Genomic DNA, 25,204 nt, shown 5'->3' with positions numbered 1-25,204 from the left:
AGGACAGATTACAGTCCACAGCTCTGTTTTGGCTGGTTTAACTAATCTTTTAAAATTGTTTTATTCAGTGCAATATTTTTAACATAGGAATTTTGCATAAAAATCCAGATTTCTGGCTTCTTAAAAAAAAATCAAAGACCCCAGACAAATAGAGAAATTCTGACCAAATGGCAGCAGCAGCACTGCCCCCTTTAGATACAGGGTGAGCGTGTGGGGTGGGGTATGGGTGCTCAGCCCCCAGGACTGGTTTGCGGCATCTTCTGCCCTGACTGTGCAGACACTGAGTTTGTGCACTGACCCCTTATGACCCCAGATTAGGGATGACCATGCCAACTGAGTGATTGCAATGAACCACTTACGAACCTGTGATTCAAAAGCAGAGTAAGTCAACCCTGATACATAACAGGAATTTCAACTTAAGACTCTAACAGTTATTACTTTTCTGCTGAGCTGGGGAGCAAGGAAATGAAGGGAATGAGCAGAAGGAAAGATGTTTCTGGAAGAAACTCTGTCTTAGGTTTCCAAGGGTGCTGGTAAGAAGGTACCAAAAACTAGGTGGCTTAAAACAACAAAAGTGTATTGTCTCATAGTTCTAGAGGTCAGAAGTCTGAAACCAAGGTGTAAGCAAGGCTATTGTCCCTCTGAGATCTACAGAGAACACATCTGGTCTCTTCCTGGCTTCTGGTGGTCACTGGCAATAAGTGGCATTTCTTGGCTTGAGGCAGCACAACCCCCATCTCTGTCTCACTGTTCACATGGCCTTCTCCCCTGTGTCTGATGGTGCCCAATTCTTCCCTTCTTATAAAGTCACCAGTCAGGCCCACTATAATCAGTCTGGCCTCATCTTAAGTAACCCCACCTCAAAGACTCTACTTTTTTGGGAGCATTTTTTGGGAGTTGCCTCTGATTTAATAGACAATTTCAAAAAAACTACCTATTAATTGTGTGTCTCTTTTTAATTCATTTACTTACCTTCATAATTTATATGTTCAAGCAAGAGCTAATGTTTTTAATAAGTCATAATTCTAAAATGGAAAAATGTGAACATGGGGAAAAAAGTCAGTGGAAACATTTTCCTTTAGCTGTTATAAATTTATCTATGAGAAATGGCTAGAAACACATTTTTACATTATTAAAAGTAAATGGTAAAGGGTGGGCCACGGTGGCTCAGTGGCAGAGTTCTCACCTGTCATGCTGGAGAACTGGGTTTGTTTCCCAGTGCCTGACCATATTTTAAAAAAAAAGCAAATGGTAAATACTGCACTAAACAACGTCTAAAAATAAATTGAAAAAAATAATATCTATAAGATTCTGATCCCTTCCTTTACAGGATATACCATAAACCAGAGGTATCACTGCAGCTTCCATAATAGTTCAGCTGCTGGATGTGAAATCCCCAGGACACCAATTCTTATCCTCCCCATGACTTTGGTGAGACTTGCCAACAATCAGCATCTCTCACTGGACAGATGCCACATGACACAGATGTTACCAATTCCTCATCCCAGCCAAGAGAGCCATCTAATGACAAGGCCCGTCCCCTGAAATCTTTGTGCTCTGGCTCCTCTGACCATTGCTGCCCACCCCCCACCAGCTCCCACAGCAAACCCATGTGAATTGCCTTTCATTCCCTTTGTTCAAAAAACACAGGTAGAGGAGACAATCTGGAGTCGAGCTGAGACCATGATTTATGGTACACATACCAGCAGAAAAAAACAAAGCCAATCTACTGAGATTTACAGCCCAATATAAAAGGAAGCTCAGTTTTACCAGATCATCAAGTCAGATAAAGCAATTTTAAAAATAAAGCTTCACTTACCATAGTTCATGCAATTAATCACCTTCAATGCTAAAAATGGCTCTACTTCATTTTCCTAAGAACCCAACAAAGCCAGGAACTTGTGTTTGATTACATGTAGGGAAGGAACAAACGTGTCATTTTGTGAATACATTTCCCCAATGGCAGCATTAACAGTAACCTCAAAGAGGGCTTCCAAATGCTCAATAGGAGAATGTCCTATTCTCCACCTGGTTTCCTCACACTCTCCCTGCCCGCCATGGCTTCTGGTCACCCATCCACCAAAACCATTTTATTTTTCCCATTCTTAAAAGGTTAATGCATCCCCATTCATATTTTTCTGGATGGAAATAATGATAATCTCAATCTTGGTAATCTCCTGGCTATACAACCCTGTCTCCTTTCCACAAGCACAGTGAACGAGCAGGAGGGGTTGCCCAGCAGGGGCAGGGGGGTTGTGGAAGAAGCTCCAATACAAGAAGTCATGTCTCAGAGCTTTGGGTTCTGGCTCTGCCATATTTGGCTCTGAGATAACACCTTTTTTGTACCAATTTCATCATTTTTTCATCGTAGTTGGGAACCAGCTGAGCCAAATTTATGCTTCTCTACCTTTTAAGTTCAGGCTTCATAATAATCCAGAATTCCTTCCAGGTTATGTTCCAGATTAGAAATCTCTTCTACTTCAGAGTTATGTGAGATAAAATCTTTGCAGACTGAGATGTTATCTTGCATTTTTCCCCCTAGACAAAAAATTGGGTCCAATGTCCATGTTATTTTACAGTTCCAATGGCAAAAAAAGCTCTAAACCAAAAGAAAAAATTTCCTATGTATTTTTCATTCTGTATCTAACAACTCTCAAATGCCAAGCTCATTATTCTCATCTAAACTTTTTTATAGATATTATTTTGCTCACATGACCAAGCCATATTTGCCTTTCATAATCTCCCCTCATCTATTAAGGATTGATGACTCAGTGAGTGTCTGAAACATCTGGCAGTGAAAACAACTGGAATCTGTGTCTTCTGAAATGTCTCCCTTGCTCTGTCATGACTAAACACAGCCAGTTAAAGTGAAAATGCTAAAATCAAGATTACAGTGGTGATCTGGTTCAGAGAAATGTATGTACTGACCTCCTCATACAAATACATTTGAGAGGGAATGGTAAGTTGGTTTTATACTTAAGATTTCCTTTTTAGGATTGATTTCATAATTTAAGCTCACAGCTGTCCCATCTCAACATATAAAACTGTTAGTGATCTGCCCTTAGATCCTTCTCCAGACCAGCTGGCATTCCCTAATATATGCCACTTTTTGGTCCACCCATACACATGACTTCCACTTACAGAATGGGAACTGTCCCCTGCCCCATTTCTTTAGACCTCAAATTTCTTTCCTCATCTCTTTTATCTCTACTCTTCTTTTAAGCTTTGTTGACAAACCTCCAGCTCCTTAAAACAACTGGGGTTGGGGTGAGGTTGGGTCACCTCCTACACTTCTATCACAGCATGTAATACATTGCAACAATCAGCTTAGGAAGTCCCTCTGTGGTCTATGAGTCTGGGACCTGAAGGGAAGGGGGAAGGAGCAGCTTCTGCCTGAACTCCCAGCACAAAGCACAGTATCAAATTCTTAATAGGCCCCTGCTGATTGTTTGTGAAATGAAACAGGGAGGGGGAAACTGTGTTTCAGGAGGCAAATTAGATACAAATAAGAACTCAATGAATACTTGTTCAATTAAGGGCATAAGGCCGCAGCTATACAGGCTCACTCCAGTCTCCTCGAAAATGCTGTCCTTAACAGAGATTCGCAATAACACCCTCATCTGGTCAGGTCTAATCATGAAGCTCTGGATTCAATGACAGTTAACATCAGGGATGAAAGCCCTGCAGCTTCTGGCCAGAGCGAATCAGCTGCAGCCAGAAGGGAAGTGGAGGATAGAAAAGGAACAATACTGTTCCCTTTCAGTTCCTAAACCCAGGCTGCTTCTTTAATTCAAACCACTGTGTCCTGGCAAGGAGAAAGTGCTCTGCCCTTTATATACAAAGACTTGCATCCTCTCATCTGCACTGCTGTGCCTAAGCCAAACCATTTGAGAGAGGTCCTGAAGGCGAGCAGAAACTCTGTGCCTAGCACAGTTGCTACTGAAAAGTAGAAAAGATGCAGAAAATAATCAATATTTCTTCCCTTGATGTTTTCCTGCACGTGGGAGAGGAAGAAAGAAGCAAAGTGGGAGCTGGGAAGTTGATGGGGAAAGGGGTGAAATGCACAGTTCAGCAAGTTGAGTACCTGCATATTATTTTGAGAAACACTATGTGCCAAATGTGGTCCAATGACATTTTTGCTCAACATCCAACTTACTTGTTTCAAAGCCATATGATTTCAGGTTTGGGGTTGCTTTCCACTTTACAAGTGAAGTATATGGTGTTCCCAGAGGTCACATCTGCATCCTGTGGCTCTGACATAATCCTTGGCCTTTCTGCACCAAACAAAGAAATGGAAACCTTATTAGTTTTAAAGTGTCAATTAAAATTAAAGAAGATTTAAAAAAGCAAATTCCTCATGTTCAAAAGAACACAAATGTCCAAAAGTGTATCTCAAACACAAATATTTAAGTGCCCTCACAAAAATGACAGATTGGCTTCTCTACAGGGAAGATCATTTTATGGCATGAGTTTTTACAGAGCATTTTTGTAATGCCTCAGGGATACCACTCTCTAAGAATCTTATTTGATGTGTTCAGACAAACATCAAATAATCGCCTTCCATGGTCTATCTACTCTTTAAGACAGTATAACCCCTTTATATAGGTCAACTCAGTTAATAACTATTTTTATTGAATAACACTGAAAAATAATGATTTTTATCTAGAAGTTAACCTGAGAGTAAAAATCTATAGAATGCCTAGTGCAGCATAGATGACAAAGCTGCACTATATGTCCTTCCTATGTGTCCCTCCTCTAATGCCTCTGACCCCAACAGATATGGGCTTCTCTATGGAAGCTTCTACCTCCTGAATGCTAGCTGTTTCCCACACTCTGATGTTCTATGAGGAGATTCTCAACTGCTTATATATTTCCCAATCATTTACCTATAGTGCAGGGATCTCTCCTGAACTCCAAGCCTACATATGCAACCACCTCCAGGATAGCTCCTCTTGGTGGCCAATAAAAAATCCAGCATGATCATTAGCAGACCTCCATTAAATTCTTGCCATAGTCACTTACAAACTTTGAAGATTTTTGAAAAGATACTCAACCTCTCCAAGCCTTAAGGTACTCCTTCACCTACCATATAGTATTTGTGGTGACACATACATATATGTGTGTACACAATACACTGCACATCTGATATCTTAATAGCACAATATATGGTCAGCAATGTCAAACTCAACATGTCTAAAATTTAACTTGTATTACTCTTGAACAATTCCCTTCCATTTTCTAAAGCAGAGAACTGTCTGTTCCCATGCATTTTGTAGCTCACATCAGAAACCTGGGATGCATTTCTGACTCAGGCCTCGCTTCCTATAGTAAGATGCTGTGCTTTATGAGATCCTCCTGCTCTAAGGCCTTTGGAACCTCTGGGATCATTGTGCCAGTCTCCAAATGGTCTCGCTGCTCCCACTCATAACACCCTTTGATTCACTCTCTGCACAGCTGCCAAAGGGCTTTCTAGAATATAAACCTCATCCTGTCTTTCTTTTATCATATCTTTCTATGGCTCCCCATCACTGTCAGAAAAGAACATTTTCAATACTTTTTTTCATTACTAATTCATTACTCAGACTCTACAACTCTGTGAATATACTAAAAATCACTCATTGTACCTTATAAAAGTGTATTTTAATGGTGTGTGAATTATATCTCAATAGAGCTGTCATAAAAAATAATTATAGTTACTCAACTAAACAACCTCAAAATAATGCAATGTCAACAATCTTATATTATGCAACTGTTTTGAAGTTGTTTCATCTGGGAGGGATTTAAGATTGCAGGATATTTATTGGGGAGTTTCCTAAGGGGCAATACCTGTGGGAGAATTAGGGCCACAGGACTGGGTGAAGGGAGAAGTTGGTCTCAGATGCAGTTGCAATACTGGCCTCAATTGATCCCAAAAGGAGCCCTGGAACTCGGGTATCCTGCAGAGTTTTGCCACATTGAAGTGAGGGATGGGAGGTTTTGTAGCCCCTTCAACAACCAACATTTGGATACAGATATGGATAAAAAGTAAAACTTGGCAGGTGGGAGGCACCTCCCTGCAGCTGAGGGCAATTATTGGGAAAAATATATACACAAAGGATAAAATTTATAAATGAAAAAAAATTATGACAAATTCATTTACATTATTAGTAAGATCATGTATATTTACTGATTTTTAGATTCCTTTATGTTATTGTTTTTGGTTTTGGTTTTGGTGCATGGTCTGGGAATCAAACCTGGGTCTCCCGCATGGAAGGCAAACATTCTACCACTGAAATGTTTTTAATATAGGAAAAAAGAGGATACTTTGGATAAACAATTGAAAACCTAATTATAGCAACAAAAAAGTGAATTTTAAGAAAAGAAAATGTTGAAAAATCCCTTGGGTGTTTACAAAGAAGATTCTGCCCTGTAATCTGATTTTTGTTTTTTTTCTTATGGTAATTTATTTTTATTATGGCATTACATATGTACAGTAAAGTGCACAAACCTAGAGCATACTGATCGATGAACTTTCACATACATATATTCCCATGTAACCACCACCAAGATCTAGACACCAAACATTTCCAGCTCCCACTCAGGCTCCCTCATGCCCATTCCCAGTTGATATCCACCACTGGGCACCACCCTACAAGTAACTACCATCCTCACTTCTATCACCATCAATTAGTTTTGTGAGTAGGGCAGCTCAGTTTTCAAAGACAGATACTTGGAGGGGACATGAGGGAGCAGTAGTGGCAGTTTGTTCCATTTTGCTTTGCTATGTAGCAAGGGACCCTTAAAGTAAGACCTAACTATATTACCAAATAGTTTCTTATAGATCCTATAGAGCAGTGCTTCTCAAAGGAGGCTGCTTATCCAATCCCAGCCATGAAGTGATTTTTAGAAGGACACTGCAAATGAAGAGCTGGTGATACATCATAAAATCATTACTGGAATGTCAACACAACAAAACAGACAGTGGAGATTAAACTGAGATGCCTGATAGAGCTGAGCTCCACTAGCATAAGTACTAAGTGCTTAACTCACCACAGTTAAGCTCTTTTGGGGTGATGGTTGCCACGGATAGTCCCTGGATTCTTCTAGGATATTCACATCACTGCCACTTGGGTGTTACCAGAGTTGGCATAGGTCTTCAGCAAATCTGCCAGCCACAGGATTTCACAGTCACAGTGAAGTGCGTTAGAGTCCAGCCACCTTTGCAAAGGAAGATGCAGCCAGTGAGAAATGGAAATAAGTAAATGTTAATCCATCTTAGACAGACAAGGGCCTCTTGATCCCAAAATCACAAACGAACTTGAATCAACAAACCCATAGTGGTGCTTAATGGCTATAAAGCTTTGGGATAAGACTATGTTTTTTACAACAAATTCTGAGACAGTCCAGCCCTAAGAGCCTTGGGCTAGTTGGGGAAGTGAAGTCTGCATACATAATTCAATAAAATAAAAACCCAAGAGTAAAAAAGAAAATGACCTAGAATAACATTAAGTAAAGATGGAACAAGGCAGTGAATGATTAAAATGAGTGCTCAAATATATTTTAAACTCAAGACAAAGGACAAATATAGGCTGCTTCAATCAAGAAAAGTTCTAAGAATGAGATAGGACAGGAAGCATGCAGAAAAACCAATGATAACAATTACAACAACAAAACTATCACCACCATTGAACTCAACATATCAGGAACTGTATTATTATACATTATCTCACTTAATCCTTAAGCATCCTAAAAGGTGGGCTATTACAATCGAGTTGCATCCTATGCCTAGGATTTATTTCTAAAGCCATAAGGCAAAAAATTTATATAAATAAATTTTTCTAGGAAATTTCTGATGAAGTGTCATTCTGAAGCCTGACATATCTCTCAAAAAGTATAATATAGGCAGGTAGTTGTTTTGGTTTTGTTTTGATATTTTTTGCTTCCACCATTGGAAAAGATTGTTGTTTGTTCAGTTAAACCCCATACAAAAACGTAGTAGTAATAGAGAAAGGAGTGCTAGAAATAGCTAGACAACACTTAAAGACATACACTGTCATCTGAATTTTCTATGAATTGACTCATTATTAAAAATCTTATGAGGTAGGTACTAGATGTCTAAGGTGGAAATAAAGAAAGGAGATCCAGAGAAGTTCAAGTGAATTACTCAGGGTCAGAAAGCTACAATGTGGCAAAGCCTGGATTTTAAGTTAAGCTTAAAACAAAGTTCCTATTCACATAGCCAAAAGCTCTCACAGTGAGAGAGGAGACTGAGGACTGAGTGAAGTTACTTCTCCCAACCATTGTTTCTCCAGGATTAGCTCACAGAGTCAATTGACAGAAATTGACCCTACTAATGAAATTGTCACTGTTTTGACAAACAGGTATAACAATAATCTATTAAGTAAAATGCAGAAATAATGCCATTCCAGTATGGTATGATTTCTATGCTGTGACTTGGAGAGGTTGACTAATTTACATAAGCACACTCAACAAGCTGTGGTGGACCCCATATCTGAACCAGCTCCATGTGACTCTAAAACCTACTGCTAAAAAGTATAGCCTGTACATTTCAGTACAGAACTACAGGCTTAAACTCTGATGAGTAAATTAGATGGCTTGTATCTGAGCAGTCCTTACTGCAGAGTGCCAGAGGAAGAAACACACCAGCCCTGTATGTTTCAGAAGTGAGAAAATTGACACATTCAATGAGGCCACTGCTATCAGGAACCCAGAGGGAACAGAGGAGATGGGATGGGTGGGGAGGGCAGCTGTGGATTCACAAGGATGGTTGCAATGCTGGAAGAGGAGGTTAGAGAGTTCTTTGGCACAGATACAGGAACAGGGATGCCATGAGCCCTCTCTACCTAGTACTGGTAAAATGTTACCATTGGATCTAAACCTAAGATTTTATAGAGTGAGTTACATAAGGCTGAGCAAACAGAAGAGAGAAAGGGAAGTATCTAGATAAAAAAGATGGCATTCATCTGCAAGGAGTTTGCCAAACATCTGGAAGGAAACTGAAAATAGAGAAAAAAATGACTGTCAGTATATTCCAGATTCTAATTAAACTTCATCCACCTTAAACTCTTCTTGGTTCTTTTCTGCAGTAATTTATCAGCAATTTCTTTGCTACTCTCTCTCATCTATCAAATATAAAGGAATTTTACCCTATTGTCCCAACCAGAATGTAGTTCTTAGTTTGGCTGGTGATTTCTTACCTATCCTAAAGAAAAAAAATAAAAAAATAGTCTTAAGGTATATGTCTTAGTTTATTTTATTTCAAGAGAATCAAACAAACAAAACACCTCTTCTGGATCAGAGTTTGTTTCTCCAAGTTTTCTATATTTCTCTTGGGTCTAGTTCATTGAATTCTACAGAACAGGCACTCAGCAGTATCTAACTGAAAATAATGACTTTCAAGATGATGAAGGAAAGCAAAAAGATGTCAAATAACTTTCTTTTGACTGTAAGACATTACTTAGTATAAAGAGAACTTATGTGTGGAGGTCTTTAAAAAATGGATAGTCTTCAGTGTACTTAATAAATTTTAGTTATATGCACCCTAAAATAAAAGAGATGGAATACAGTATAGAGACTCTGTCTAGACTGAGTCTAGAGTGAAATATGCACCACAGCATTAAAAATTTATTTCAAGAATTTAAAGATGGTTTTAAAAAAAGTCTTCCTCTAATTTTGGTGACTGATCTCATGGTCCCTATTAAAAGACTAATTTATTGTCACATTCTCTGAGTCATCCATGTATTCATTTTACATTTTAATTGATTTAATCTGCTCTCCATATGTCTTAACTCTTTCATAATGCATATTCTGATTATTATAAGCACTCCATAATCCCCGATTAAAAAGAACCAGGTAAATGAATAACACAGAGAAATTAGATTTTGCTGAAAAGGAAACACAAAAGGTATTATACTTACAATCTTTTCATAGATTCCAAGTGATTAAATGTTCCTGGAACTAAATGTGAAATTTGGTTATGTAAAAATCTGTTGAAAGAGAGACTGCAACAAATCAACTTTTTGTAGAAAGAGTACAAGCAGTATATTAGCTTTTATTCATAGTTCAGTGATTATATTTACTTAGTAGAAATGAATTTAAAAGCAATGTTAATTCAGAAAAGAACTTGGTTTTTTTTTTTACTATCTCATGACCATTCACAAATAAGGAAAATTATAAACCCAAATTCTGACTTGTTAATTAGCCCAGCAAGATAGATTGTGCACCAAAACAGTTTTCAGATTTTTTTCATGGACACTGACCTAAACTCTACAAAGAAAATGAGCAGAAGCCAGAGACACTAATGACCTTCAAGTAAAAATGTAAGGTTAAAGAGCAAAATACAACTTACAGCCCCTCAAGCTTTGGTAAATGTTGAAATGATTCTGAATCCAAAGTTTCTGATTAAAATGCAGGTATCTAGAGGAGTTTTATAAATAGAAAAAGAAACAATTTAAACTTAATTATTTTTTCAGGTCCAGATTTTCTGATCAAATTGAAATGTCAGTAACTTTCTAGATTTCTTATACTACATGGGAAGCAAATGAAATCATCACATAGGAAGATTAAATAAAAGTGAAGAAATGGGCATGGCCTTTCATAAAACTGCTTGGCAATATTTAATATAAAATAAGACCTACACACACTGAGTCTCTGTAGCATTTAAGCTGAAAACTCAGTCCTGTTGCATTCACTTTCAAAATATATGGATATTTCAGTGGCCCAATATTGTGAATGCAATTCACACCCTTGAACTGCATAATAGAAAGGGGATAAAACAAGAAATTTGTGGTTATACTTATGAAAAAATGGATATTTCATAAAAATCCATCAACGCAATCTAAATTATAGTGCATATAAAACTACATGACTAGTGTCATATAAATATGCCATTCAAGATGTCTCCTTACTTTCTGTAATTTACACATTTTTGGTACAACTCATTTCCCCCAATTTTTCTGAATACTGTTTTCTCAAACACTGCTTTTTTTCCTTATGTAAAACATAAGCACTCACCCTTCTAACTTGGTGCATAAATGGCTTAGTGCTTCAGTTATGTGAACCTCCTTTCCACATACAGCCAGAAGAGAGGAAGTCATTCCCACATTCACTGCCAATAAGCACAGTTTTTAAATGTTTACTACTTCAAGAGACTCTGGGGACCCAAATGAGTAACTGAATTAAAATACTGACAGTTACAGTTCTTTATCATAAATCAAAACAAAAGAAAGCTTTCTCAAAACTTACTCTCAACAATATTAGAGATTTAAGTTTTTGAAATAACTGTAATTTTATGGTCACCAGCTGTGGTAGTTAGATTTAGTTGTCAACCTGGCCAGGTGAAGGCACCCAGTTTTGTTGCTGTGGACATGTGAACCTCATCTGTTGCTGATTACATCTACAGTCTGCTAGGAGGTGTGCCTGCTGCAGTGAATGATGTTTGACTTAATTGGCTGGTGTGCTTAAATGAGAGAGCACAATGTAGCACAGCCCAAGGAGCTCAGCATACCTCATCTCAGCACTCACAGCTCAGTCCAGGCCTTTGCAGGTACAGAAAGGAATTACTCTGGGGAAAGTTGTTGGAACCCAGAGGCATGGAGAGAAGACCAGCAGAGACCATCTTGTGCCTTCCACGTAAGAAAGAACCTCAGTGGAAAGTTAGCTGCCTTTCCTCTGAAGAACAAACAAAATAAATCCCCTTTTATTAAAAGCCAATCCATCTCTGGTGTGTTGCATTCTGGCAGTTAGCAAACTAGAACAATACCTGACTCCAAACCCTCGCTGACCTGCTTACCTCCCCCTACACAGTGCATTCCTTGATGATGATGATGATGGCAGAGTCCTCATTGTCTCTTTATCTTTTCACATACTCAACAATCTTTATTGAATGAAATGAAAGTCTCAACTGCTGAGGCTCTTGGTGGTTAGATTCAGCTGTCAACTTGGCCAGGTGAAGGCACCTAGTTCTGTTGCTGTGGACATGAGCCAATGGTAGGTGAACCTCATCTGTTGTTGGTTTACATCTGCAGTCGGTTAGGAAGTGTGCCTGCTGCTATGAATGATGTTTGACTTAACTGGCTGGTGCTTAAATGAGAGAGTGCAACGTAGCACAGCCCAAGCAGCTCAGCATTCCTCATCTCAGCACTCACAGCTCATCCCAGGCCTTTGGAGATGCAGCAAGAAGTCACCCTGGGGAAAGCTGTTGGAACCCAGGGGCCTGGAGAGAAGGCCAGCAGAGATCGTCTTGTGCCTTCCCGCGTAAGAAAGAACCTCAGTTGAAAGTTAGCTGCCTTTCCTCTGAAAAACTATTGAAATAAATCCCCTTTTATTAAAAGCCAGTCCATCTCTGGTGTGTTGCATTCTGACAGCTAGCAAACTAGAACAGACTCCTAGCAACCTGATACTGATTTTAAAGGCAGCCTGACTCAAAGTACTCTCCTGGGATCATCACATTGTTCGGTCAAAAAATTCAGTATCTAAGGTTTCCAGTCAGCTGGGTGATGGCATTTCCCTTTGTTCAGTTTACAGCTCCTCCTACACCTAGACCCAGTCCCAAAAGGCTTTAACTGCTTTTTAACCAAATGATCTTAAAACATTGAATTAGCTATAATTTAGGACTTTGAAAATAAAAGTCATCCAACATGATATTATGGTACTGATATGAAGCAAAATGTAAGACAGATGTAGATCTGCAAATAGCCACAGTTGCAAACTCTAATTATAACTGATCCCTACAAAGCATCAATTTTGCACAAATGCTTATCCAGAATCACACCATAAACCAAAAAATTAAAAGAGAATTTCCTCTTCCAGGTACATGTGGAATTGTCTAGCTATGATCATGGAACTACTTCATATATGTTTTTGATATTTCCTCCTGTTTTCTTCCCAGACTTTGCCCCTTTCTTCTTTAAAAATTAATGTTCACCTAATACTAGTCTTTTCAGTACATGTAAATTATAGCCATGATTTTATAATTGTCTGTTATGAATATCTGTTGCCCCATTTTATGTTGAAAACTTGTTGAATACAGTGCCTTCATGAATCTGTCCCTAAATCTAGATGCTTTCTAGATACTCCCATCGGTTTTTGCTAAGATCTAAACTCTTTGTTTCAGACTCTCTGAAGAAGAAATTATTCAACCCATTATACATAACTTCATCTCCTCAAAATATATTTTATGCCATGTACAATAAGCACAGGAAAGCCATTCCTACTTGAATAAATAAATACTTATTTAGATATATGAGCACTCTGTGCACTTCTAAATCACATGGTTTCAGGGAGAATTCTCCAAAGCTCTTAAATGTTTTGAAAATATGTCTGTGCTCATTCAACCAATGAAATTTGAAAACAAATAAATATTTGCAGCAGGAGAATGCCATACTGCATTACAACACACTTCAGCTGTTTTCCATTCACTTTGGTAAAACTGTACAATAACCTGGACTTTTCAGAAATTGGTTTAGCTAATTTAGTGAAACATGGGTGGCCAAGCAAACAAACCAGGAAAAAAAAATCCTTTGAACAGTATATTCTATTGAGAAATTAATATGCTGACTTCATAGCAAAGTCTGATTTCATTGACAACAAAACCAAAGATGGGGTTTAATTACATCCCATGTATACTAACTATAAATACATGAACTTTGAAAAGTTTGCTTTCTCCAAAGTAATGACATCATAAATGAAGAAAATAAAAGGCATATGTGCAGTCACAAAAAGAAAAAAGAAATAGTGTGCAATAAAACCAACCCCCTCTTCTCCCATTGCACTGGATCCTTCTACCACAAAAGAGCTTTACTTGCTCTTGTTAAATTGTGAGGACCACCAAGACAGGGAATATACTTTGGTACTACTCACTACATATACAAGGCTGAAATGGTCAATAAAATTCAGAAGAGTTCTTAACACTGTTACACTATCTCCTAGATCAGTGCTTATGAAAATGTGCTCTACCAATGAGACACAAGCACACAAAATGTGCCCTACCAATGAGGTTCATCTCTCCAAGAAGAACAAGATGGGAACTCCAAATAGCTAGGTACTGTTGTCACACCAGGATTCTTTCTCTTCTTAGCTCTATCCCCTGCTCTTTGGCTCTTTTAGTCATTGATGATGCACCTTCCATTTCTGCCTACTGTGTTATCTCATCCCCAGGATCTGTCTTATCTATGGCCAGTGGGTATGATGGACATGCTTCTGTAGGACAGAAGGAAGAAAGGCTGCACATGAATGCTTTGAGAGTAAGTGGCCAATAGACAAGCCTTTAAAAGTATCCTTTAAGAGAGACTGTCTTAAGTGAAAAACAGAGTATCCAAACTACTTCACATAAAAAAAGTTCACAGAGTGAATACTAAGGTGCTCTTAAGTAATTAAAAAGCAAACTAAAACAAAACAGACAAGACATTAAAAAAACACAAAACAACCACATTACAAATGTTGGTATCAGCTAATGCAATCTGTTTTCTGAGAAATCTAAAGCTCTCCTCTGGAACTTGTACAGCATTTAAAATGAAAAATAAAATAATAATTATAAAAAAGCAAACAAGCAAAGAAAAGCTCAAAATATAAACAGAAGGTCTGTTCCATTTTATAAATGAGTAACAATAGCTTTAGCAATGGGCAAATAGTATCAACAATTAGTATAGTATGTCCAAAATGATGGAGAAAATGTTTATACATAATACTTTCAAACATATTTTTTGAGGAAAACATTTGAATAAACATTTAAAGTTAGCTCTGTGGCTAATAGCTACTGACATCTAAAATCTTAACAGATTTCAAAATGTGCATCAACACTAACAATATGATATTGTTTTTTTTTAAAAAAACCAACATAAAGATGTTTAGGTTCACTTATGACATAAATTTTCAATAAAAATAATTGCTATAAATCCTTCATTAAAAATGAGTGCATTGGGTTGGCAATGGTGGCTCAGTGGCAGAGTTCTCGCCTGTCATGCCGGAGAGACCCAGGTTTGATTCCCAGAGCCTGCCCATGCCAAAAACAAAAACAAAAACAAAAACATGAGTGTATTTGACTGAAACTGTTGATCTGTATTCCAGTGGCCTTGATTCTTGAAGATAATTGTATAACTATATAGCTTTTACAGTGTGAATGTGTGATTGTGAAAACCTTTTAACTGACACTCCCTATAGCCAGTGTATGGACAGGTGAATAAAAAATAAGTACATAAAATAAATAAACAATAGGGGATATAAGGGGGATGGGATGTTTTGGGTGTTCTTTTCATTTTCATTTTTATTCTTATATGTATTTTTGAAGTAATGAAAATGTTTAAAAATTGATTATGATGATGAATGCACAAATAAATGGTGATATTGTTGAACCAGTGATTGTACACTTTGGATGATTATATGGTATGTGAATATATCTCAATTAAATTGCATTAAGAATGAGTGTATTTGAAAAGCTAGCTAAGTTCTAAAACTAAGAAAAATTTACTAAAAACACATGGCACATGTTTCTCAACTATCTGGAACCAAGAATTATATCCGAGTGTTTGATTAATACTTTCTCATTTTAAATAAGTGCTTCTTAAGGGAATTAAACCAGTACTCCCTGGAGATGTCATTTCTAAACTACAAAGCTGATTTCATCCAACAGAAGTTTTTTTAAATGATAATGAATCAAGTTAGTTTAAAAAGTAAAATTAAATTTAATTACAAAAACATAAGAAACAGTGAAAGCCACTCAGAGAAATACTAGGAAAATTATCAGGAATTGGCAACATTCCAAAAGAATTCATAATTTATATCTTTACATCTCCCCTACTGCTGGAAAACCCCTAAGTGATTCTGCAATTCAAACTTCTATGAAAGCTTAAATTTTGCAAAAGGTATGCCAGTTCATATTAGCAAGCAAATGTAAGTTATCACCTTCCCTATCTCAGGAATACTGATTTCTACTTCTAAGATGATTTTTCAGTGGCTATGCATTTAAAATTGTACTCAACCTATTTTATTTAAGGCTTAAAAGCTAAATACTAAAAATCACATAATGTAGCACTTTATACTGACAGCAACTCATTTTAACAATCCCAGCCTAAACTGCACTCACCTGAAAATAAAACCTCTTTCAAAAAGGAATATATTTACAATAATGCACAAATAGTTGAAAATTTAGCCCAATGATTAAATAGTCCGAATATAGATAACATATGCTTTGGAGTTAAAGAACTGATCATGCACTTACAGATATTTTAAATTTTTCAAGTCCTCAAATGATTCACTAGTTATCTTCTTGATCTGATTATTGTTGAGAAGCCTATGAAAGAGAGTTTCAATAAGATATTTTTCTAATCTGCATTCTTATAGCCTTGGGAAAAGGTCACAACATACTTCCAGATAAGATGGTGGCTTAGTAAGGTGCGCGGGTCTTAGTTCCTCCTCCAGAACAACTACTAAAGAAATAGAAACAGTAGAGAACAGCTCCCAGAGCCATGACAGAGACCAGACACACAGTGCACCACATTCAGGAACGGCTGGACTGGCTAAGAGACTCTGCAGTGGTGAGGTCCCCGAGAGGCGCGCGCTTCCCTGGGCCAAGGTGGCTGGCAGCCGGAGCCCCTCCCTCCCTCCTTCCTGGGCTGGCTGGGAGCTTTGGATCGGGTTCCCCAAGCCACGGCGACCAGAGCCCCTTCCACACACGTGGCTTCCCAGGCCGGCTGGAAACCTTGGATCGACGGTTCCCCAAGCCGTGGTGGCCGGCAACCCTCCCCCACGCATGGCTTCCCAGGCCGGGTGGTAGCCTCAGAAGAGCAGTCCCCCAAGCCACAGTTTCCAGCGACTGCAGCCCTTTCCACACACGTGGCTTCCCAGGCCAGCTGGGAGCATCGGAACAGCAGTTCCCCAAGCCACGGCGGCTGGCGACCCTCCCCCACGTGTGTATTCCTGGGCAGGCTGGTAGCCTTGGAACAGTGGTGCCCAAAGCCATGGTTTCTGATGACTGCAGCCCGTTCCACACATGTGGCTTCCCGGGCCAGCTGGGAGCATCGGAACAGCAGTTCCCCAAGTGTGGCGGCCAGCGACACTCCTCCATGTATGGCTTCCTGGGCTCGGAAGAGCAGTTCCCCAAGCCACAGTGGCCGGCGACTGCAGTCTCTTCCACACACGTGGCTTCCCGAGCCAGCTGGGAGCATCAGAACAGCGGTTCCCCAAGTCACGGCGGCTGGCGACCCTCCCCCACAGACGACTTCCCGGAGGGAAAGGAAAGAGTCTCCAACAGTAGTAGAGACTGAGCCCAACCTAACACCAATAGTGGTATTAAGGAACAACTTCTGACTACTAAAAATAGGCCGTCAGCTCAGATGAAACTGATCAAGGCAGAAGTTGCCAATTGGGCTAACTGAAAAAGAGGAAAGGGGGCAAAGCAGAGCCTTCTGTGGCTGTTTCAATGGAGGATTCATTGCCTCCTGGCTCAGCGCTGGGATTACATAGGTTACAACTGCCCCAAACGCAGAAACAGGCTGCTTTTAGGGCTTTCTACCACCTGAACCTTCCCCGCGGGAGGGGTGAAATGCAACTCAGGAGCAATCCCTCTCTCAAGGAATTCAGATCCCAGGACTTCACACTTTGAAACCATTAAAACCAACCTACAGGGCGGGCCGCGGTGGCTCAGCGGGCAAAGTGCTTGCCTGCTATGCCGGAGGACCTCGGTTCGATTCCCGGCCCCAGCCCATGTAACGAAAACGGAGAAACAAAATACAATAAAACAAGAAAATGTTTTAAAAAGATGTTTCCCTTTCTTCCTCTCTTCCTTCCTTCTATCCTTCCTTCCTTCTCTCTGTCTTTCCTTTAAAAAAAAAAAAAAAAAAAAAAAAAAAAAACCAACCTACAACCTTTCCTCTGTCTCCACCACACAGACAGCAGTGAGAGTCTTCCAAAGTTAAAGGAGCCACAACATCTTTTGCTGGTGGGACCCGCAGACAGACAAGCACCACGTACTGGGCAGGATAAGAAAAACAGAGCTCAGAGACTTCACAGGAAAGTCTTTCAACCTGTTGGGTCCCACACTCAGGAAAATCTGATTAAATGCCCAGAAGCCAGCAAAAAATAACAAATCACACCAGGAAAATTGAAGATATGGCCCAGTCAAAGGAACAAACCAATAGCTCAAATGAGACACAGGAACTGAGACAACTAATTCTGAATATGTGAACAGAAATGGAAAACCTCTTCAAAACCTGAATCAATAAATTGAGGGAGGACATGAAGAAGGCATGGGATCAACAAAAAGGAGAAATGGAAAGTCTGAAAAAACAAATCACAGAACTTATGGGATTGAAAAACACAGTAGAAGAGATGAAAAAAACAATGGAAACCTACAATGGTAGACTTAAAGAGACAGAGGATAGAATTAGTGAACTGGAGAATGGAATATCTGAAAGCCAAAAAGAAACAGAAACTATAGGGAAAAGAAAGGAAAAATTTGAGCAGGGGCTCAGGGAATTGAATGATAATATGAAGTGCACAAATATATGTGTTGTGGGTGTCCCAGAAGGAGAAGAGAAGGGAAAAGGAGGAGAAAAACTAATGGAAGAAATTATCACTGAAAATTTCCCAACTCTTAGGAAAGACCTAAAATTACAGATCCAAGAAGGGCAGCACACCCCAAAGAGAATAGACCCAAATAGACATTCTCCAAGACACTTACTAGTTAGAATGTCAGAGGTCAAAGAGAAAGAGAGGATCTTGAAAACAGCAAGAGAAAAATAATCCATCACATACAAGGGAAACCCAATAAGACTATGTGTAGATTTCTCAACAGAAACCATGGAAGCTAGAAGACAGTGGGATGATATATTTAAATTACTAAAAGAGAAAAACTGCCAACCAAGACTTCTATATCCAGCAAAATAGTCCTTCAAAAATGAGGGAGAAATTAAAACATTCTCAGAAAAAAATCACTAAGAGAATTTGTGACCAAGAGACCAGCTCTGCAAGAAATACTAAAGGGAGCACTAGAGTCAGATACGAAAAGACAGAACAGAGAGGTATGGAGAAGAGTGTAGAAAGAAGGAAAATCAGATATGATATATATAATACAAAAGGCAAAATAATAGAGGAAAGTATTACCCAAACAGTAATAACACTAAATGTTAATGGACTGAATTTCCCAATCAAAAGACATAGACTGGAAGAATGGATTAAAAAAACAGGATCCTTCTATATGCTGTCTACAGGAAACACATCTTAGACCCAAAGATAAACATAGGTTGAAAGTAAAAGGTTGGGAAAAGATATTTCATGCAAATAACAACCAGAAAAGAGCAGGAGTAACTATACTAATATCCAACAAATTAGACTTCAAATGTAAAACAGTTAAAAGAGACAAAGAATGATACTATCTACTAATAAAAGGAACAATTAAACAAGAAGACATAACAATCATAAATATTTATGCACCAAATCAAAATGCCACAAAATACGTGAGGAATACACTGCAATCACTGAAAAGGGAAATAGACACATCTACCATAATAGATGGAGACTTCAATTCGCCACTCTCATCAATGGACAGAACATCTAGACAGAGGATCAATAAAGAAACAGAGAACTTGAATATTACAATAAATGAGCTAGACTTAACAGACATTTATAGGACATTACATCCCACAACAGCAGGATACACCTTTTTCTCAAGTGCTCATGGATCATTCTCAAAGATAGACCATATGCTGGGTCACAAAGCAAGTCTCAACAAATTTAAAAAGACTGAAATCATACACAACACTTTCTCGGATCATAAAGGAATGAAGTTGGAAATCAATAATAGGCGGAGTGCCAGAAAATTCACAAATACGTGGAGGCTCAACAACACACTCTTAAACAACGAGTGGGTCAAGGAAGAAATTACAAGAGAAATTAGTAAATATCTCAAGGCAAATGAATATGAAAGCACAACATATCAAAACCTATGGGATGCAGCAAAGGCAGTGCTAAGAGGGAAATTTATTGCCCTAAATGCCTATATCAGAAAAGAAGAAAAGGTGAAAATTCAGGAATTAACTGTCCACTTGGAAGAACTGGAGAAAGAACAGCAAACTAACCCCAAAGCAAGCACAAGGAAAGAAATAACAAAGATTAGAGCAGAAATAAATGAAATTGAAAACAATAGAGAAAATCAATAAGACCAGAAATTGGTTCTATGAGAAAATCAATAAGATTGATGGGCCCTTATCAAGATTGACAAAAAGAAGAAGAGAGAGGATGCAAATAAATAAGATCAGAAATGGAAGAGGAGACATAACTACTGACCTCACAGAAATAAAGGAGGTAATAACAGGATACTATGAACAACTTTACGCTAATAAATACAACAATGTAGATGAAATGGGCAAGTTCCTAGAAAGGCATGAACAACCTACTTTGACTCAAGAAGACATAGATGACCTCAACAAACCAATCACAAGTAAAGAAATTGAATCAGTCATTCAAAGGCTTCCAAAAAAGAAAAAAGTCCAGGACCAGATGGCTTCACATGTGAATTCTACCAAACATTCCAGAAAGAATTAGTACCAACTCTGCTCAAACTCTTCAAAAAAATCGAAGTGGAGGGAAAGCTACCTAATTCATTCTATGAAGCCAACATCACCCTCATACCCAAACCAGGCAAAGATATTACAAAAAAAGAAAATTACAGACCAAAATCTCTAATGAATGTAGATGCAAAAATCCTCAACAAATTTCTAGCAAATCGAATCCAACAACATATTAAAAAATTATACATCATGTCCAAGTAGGATTCATCCCAGGTATGCAAGGATGGTTCAACATAAGAAAATCAATTAATGTAATACACCATATCAATAAATCAAAGCAGAAAAATCACATGATCATCTCAATTGATGCAGAGAAGGCATTTGACAAGATTCAAGATCCTTTCTTGTTGAAAGCACTTCAAAGGATAGGAATACAAGGGAACTTCCTTAAAATGATAGAGGGAATATGTGAAAAACCCACAGCTAATATTGTCCTCAATCGGGAAAAATTGAAAACTTTCCCTCTAAGATCAGGAACAACACAAGGATGTCCATTATCACCACTATTATTCAACATCATGTTGGAGGTTCTAGCCAGAGCAATTAGACAAGAAAAAGAAATGCAAGGCATCAAAATTGGAAAGGAAGAAGTAAAACTATCACTGTTTGCAGACGATATGATACTATATGTCAAAAACCCGGAAAAATCCACAACAAAACTACTAGAGCTAATAAATGTGTACAGCAAAGTAGCAGGTTACAAGATCAACATTAAAAAATCTGTAGCATTTCTATACACTAGCAATGAACAAGTGGAGGGGGAAATAAAGAAATGAATACCATTTACAATTGCAACTAAAAGAACAAAGTACTTAGGAATAAATTTAACTAAAGAGACAAAAGACCTATACAAAAAAAAACTACAAAAAACTGTTAAAAGAAATCACAGAGACCTAAATAGATGGAAGGGCATACCGTGTTCATGGATTGGAAGACTAAATATAGTTAAGATGTCAATCCTACCTAAATTGATTTACAGATTCAATGCAATACCAATCAAAATCCCAACAACTTATTTTTCAGAATTAGAAAAACCAATAAGCAAATTTATCTGGAAGGGCAGGGTGCCCCGAATTGCTAAAAGTATCTTGAGGAAGAAAAACGAAGCTGGAGGTCTCACGCTGCTGGGCTTTAAGGCATATTATGAAGCCACAGTGGTCAAAACAGCATGGTATTGGCATAAAGATAGATATATCAACCAATGGAATCGAATAGAGTGCTCAGATATAGACCCTCTCATCTATGGACATTTGATCTTTGATAAGGCAGTCAAGCCAATTCACTTGGGACAGAACAGTCTCTTCAATAAATGGTGCCTAGAGAACTGGATATCCATATGCAAAAGAATGAAAGAGGACCCGTATCTCACACCCTATACAAAAGTTAACTCAAAATGGATCAAAGATCTAAACATTAGGTCTAAGACCATAAAACCATTAGAGGAAAATGTAGGGAGATATCTTATGAAACTTACAATTGGAGGCAGTTTTATGGACCTTAAACCAAAAGCAAGAGTACTGAAGAAGGAAATAAATAAATGGGAGCTCCTCAAATTAAACACTTTTGCGCACCAAAGAACTTCATCAAGAAAGTAGAAAGACAGCCTACACAATGGGAGACAATATTTGGAAGACATATCAGATAAAAGTCTAGTATCCAGAATTTATAAAGAGATTGTTCAACTCAACAACAAAAAGACAGCCAACCCAATTACAAAATGGGAAAACGACTTGAACAGACACCTCTTTAGAAGAGGAAATACAAATGGCCAAAAGGCACATGAAGAGATTCTCAATGTCCCCGGCCATTAGAGAAATGCAAATCAAAACCACACTGAGATATCATCTCACACCCACCAGAATGGCCATTATCAACAAAACGGAAAATGACAAGTGCTGGAGAGGATGTGGAGAAAGAGGCACACTTATCCACTGTTGGTGGGAATGTCAAATGGTGCAACCACTGTGGAAGGCAGTTTGGCAGTTCCTCAAAAAACTGAATATAGAATTGCCATATGACCCAGCAATAACATTGCTAGGTATCTACTCAAAGGACTTAAGGGCAAAGACACAAACAGACATTTGTACACCAATGTTTATAACAGCATTATTTACAATTGCAAAGAGATGGATACAGCCAAAATGTCCATCAACAGACGAGTGGCTAAAAAAGCTGTGGTATATACATACGATGGAATATTATGCAGCTTTAAGACAGGATAAACTTATCAAGCATGTAATAACAAGGATGGACCTAGAGAACATTATGCTGAGTGAGTCTAGCCAAAAACTAAAATACAAATACTGTATTGTCCCACTGATGTGAACTGATATTCGAGAATAAACTTGGAATATGTCATTGGTAACAGAGACCATCAGGAGTTAGAAACAGCGTAAGATAATGGGTAATTGGAGCTGAAGGGATACAGACTGTGCAACAGGACTAGATACAAAAATTAAAAAATGGACAGCACAATACTACCTAATCATAATGTAATTATGTTAAAACACTGAATGAAGCTGCATCTGAGCTATAGTTTTTTTGTTTATTTGTTTGTTTGTTTGGCTTTTTTGTTTTTTTTCTTTTACCTTTTTTATATATTTTTTCTAATTTTTATTTTTATTATTATTTTAATTTTTTCTCTATATTATCGTTCTATATCTTTTTCTGTTGTTTTGCTAATTCTTTTCCTAAATCGATGCAAATGTACTAAGAAATGATGATCATACATCTATGTGATGATATTAAGAATTACTGATTGCATATGTAGAATGGAATGTTTCGAAATGTTGTGTTAGTTAACTTTTTTTAATTAAAAAAAAAAGAATATCCCCATAAAGAAAAACCCACGTCTAAATGGATCCATGGCCAAATTTTGCCAACCTATTCTGATAACCATTCATATTGAATGTATGTTGGGATGGCTGTGGAAGATGCAGGGACCACTGTGGACACGTAGGCCAGAACATCAGGGGGAAGGAGTGGATGAGGTTGGAGGCCGAAGGTAATAGGTTCACCTGGCTGAGGATCATGGAATCAGGCTATGAGGTTGGGACCTGCTGGGCTGACCATGATACCAAGCTGGGGGTGGTGGTGTTATGCATCTATGGTGGTAGCATCATTAACATCTCTGATGTTAATGAGGTATAATTTTAGGTAAGCTTAATTTAACCATTACAGAATTATGCTTCATAAGAGCAAGGTTTAGGATTGAGGGCTTGGCCTATTAACTTGGTGGTCCCTAATACTTGAGAGAGTATCAGGAATTTCCCAGGTGGGGAAGTTTAACAGATCAATAATTTTTCTTTAGTTCTTAAGTGACTCTGCAAATACTTTTTTATCATCTGCCCCAAATACCCTAGAATGTATCAAGGTATTGCACTAGGCTATGTAGAATTATAAAATCTCATTCACTATCCTAGGCTCCATTTGCTTAGGTTGTTTAAATGAATTTGCCAGAAAGTTAAAGTTAGTTTTCTTTATTTTTCTTTTTTAAACTTGCTATTGTAGTAATATATATACAAAGCTGAGCCTTGATGTTGGGGAGTTCATAAACCACATTACTTTTTATTCTCCTAATTAATACAAGATTTGGGTCTCTGCAATGGTCATTTAATTAGGAGTAAATATAGGCAAAAATAGGATTCAGAAAGTCCACAAGAGATTAGTCCAATATCATTACTATTCGCTGACGTTGGCAGACATTTAAAGCTACAAGATTTTCTTATGAGGGAATATTGGGTTTCCATGATATCTCAGTGTCACCTTGTTTTTGATCGCTGGCATATGTGGACTCATTTACAGCTCAAAATGAAGCAGACAGCTAGGTGCTATCAGGAGAGATGGAAGGGAGAATGGAAGCAGAGTGTCTTGGCACATACTTATGTCCACATAAACCATTTCCTAGTATCTTTCCTCAAACAGCATAGTAAATTTGGGATCAATTTTGGGTTTACATCCAGACTTCAGAGCTCAAAATCTCACCCAGGTAGCCCTCATCCTGTGGGTGCTAGAGAGCACATGATGAACAGATAACAGGTGTTTGCTGAGCTTGCTCCTGGTGATGAAGAGTCTTGCAGTGACCAACATCTTTGCTCGGGTGCTGCGATGGGGGTGGTTCCATTACAGGCAACATCAGACAATGAGCAGATTTTACATTTGGGGAAATCTTGAGCTGAATGTGTACTGGTGAAAGTTGGCACTGTGGGCTTACTGAAATGGTGGCTTTCACGTTGTAGAAGTCAGGACAGGGGCCCTTTAAAGTACACAGAGCTCTAGCTCATCTGGGGTGCACTTCTCCATGAACCCAGCAAACATGCCCAGGGCACGAGGTCGAGTCCTGAGCAAGAGACAGCTCTGCTTGATCCCTGGGCACTGCACCGAAGTGAGGTGGCTCACACTCCTCCCTGACACTCACCCTAGAAGTGCCCAAGGCCTGTCTTTCCTCAGGAACCCAAAAAGCCTTAAGAAGGTGGCCTGGGCACTTCCAGCCACAGTGGGACTACCTGGCATTTATGCACACCCTTCCAGGATTCGTCTGGCGCACTTTCTATTTCAAGGGCCAATGACCATTGGGAGTGAAGTGCATTCATTGCAGAGCTCTCATGGGGCAGTTGGTCTGGAACGTTCCAGGTTCTCAG

General features: G+C 38.4%; 1 pseudogene; it reads right to left on the bottom strand.

The window, feature by feature from the left end:
• Positions 1-25,204, bottom strand: part of LOC143672480 (peroxidasin homolog) — a 70,345-nt pseudogene that overhangs the window by 31,435 nt on the left and 13,706 nt on the right.

This window comes from Tamandua tetradactyla, chromosome Y (assembly GCF_023851605.1).
Source record: "Tamandua tetradactyla isolate mTamTet1 chromosome Y, mTamTet1.pri, whole genome shotgun sequence".
Taxonomy (NCBI): Eukaryota; Metazoa; Chordata; class Mammalia; order Pilosa; family Myrmecophagidae; genus Tamandua; species Tamandua tetradactyla.
Note: the sequence above shows the minus strand (reverse complement) of the source record. Positions and strands in the feature narration are given on the sequence as shown.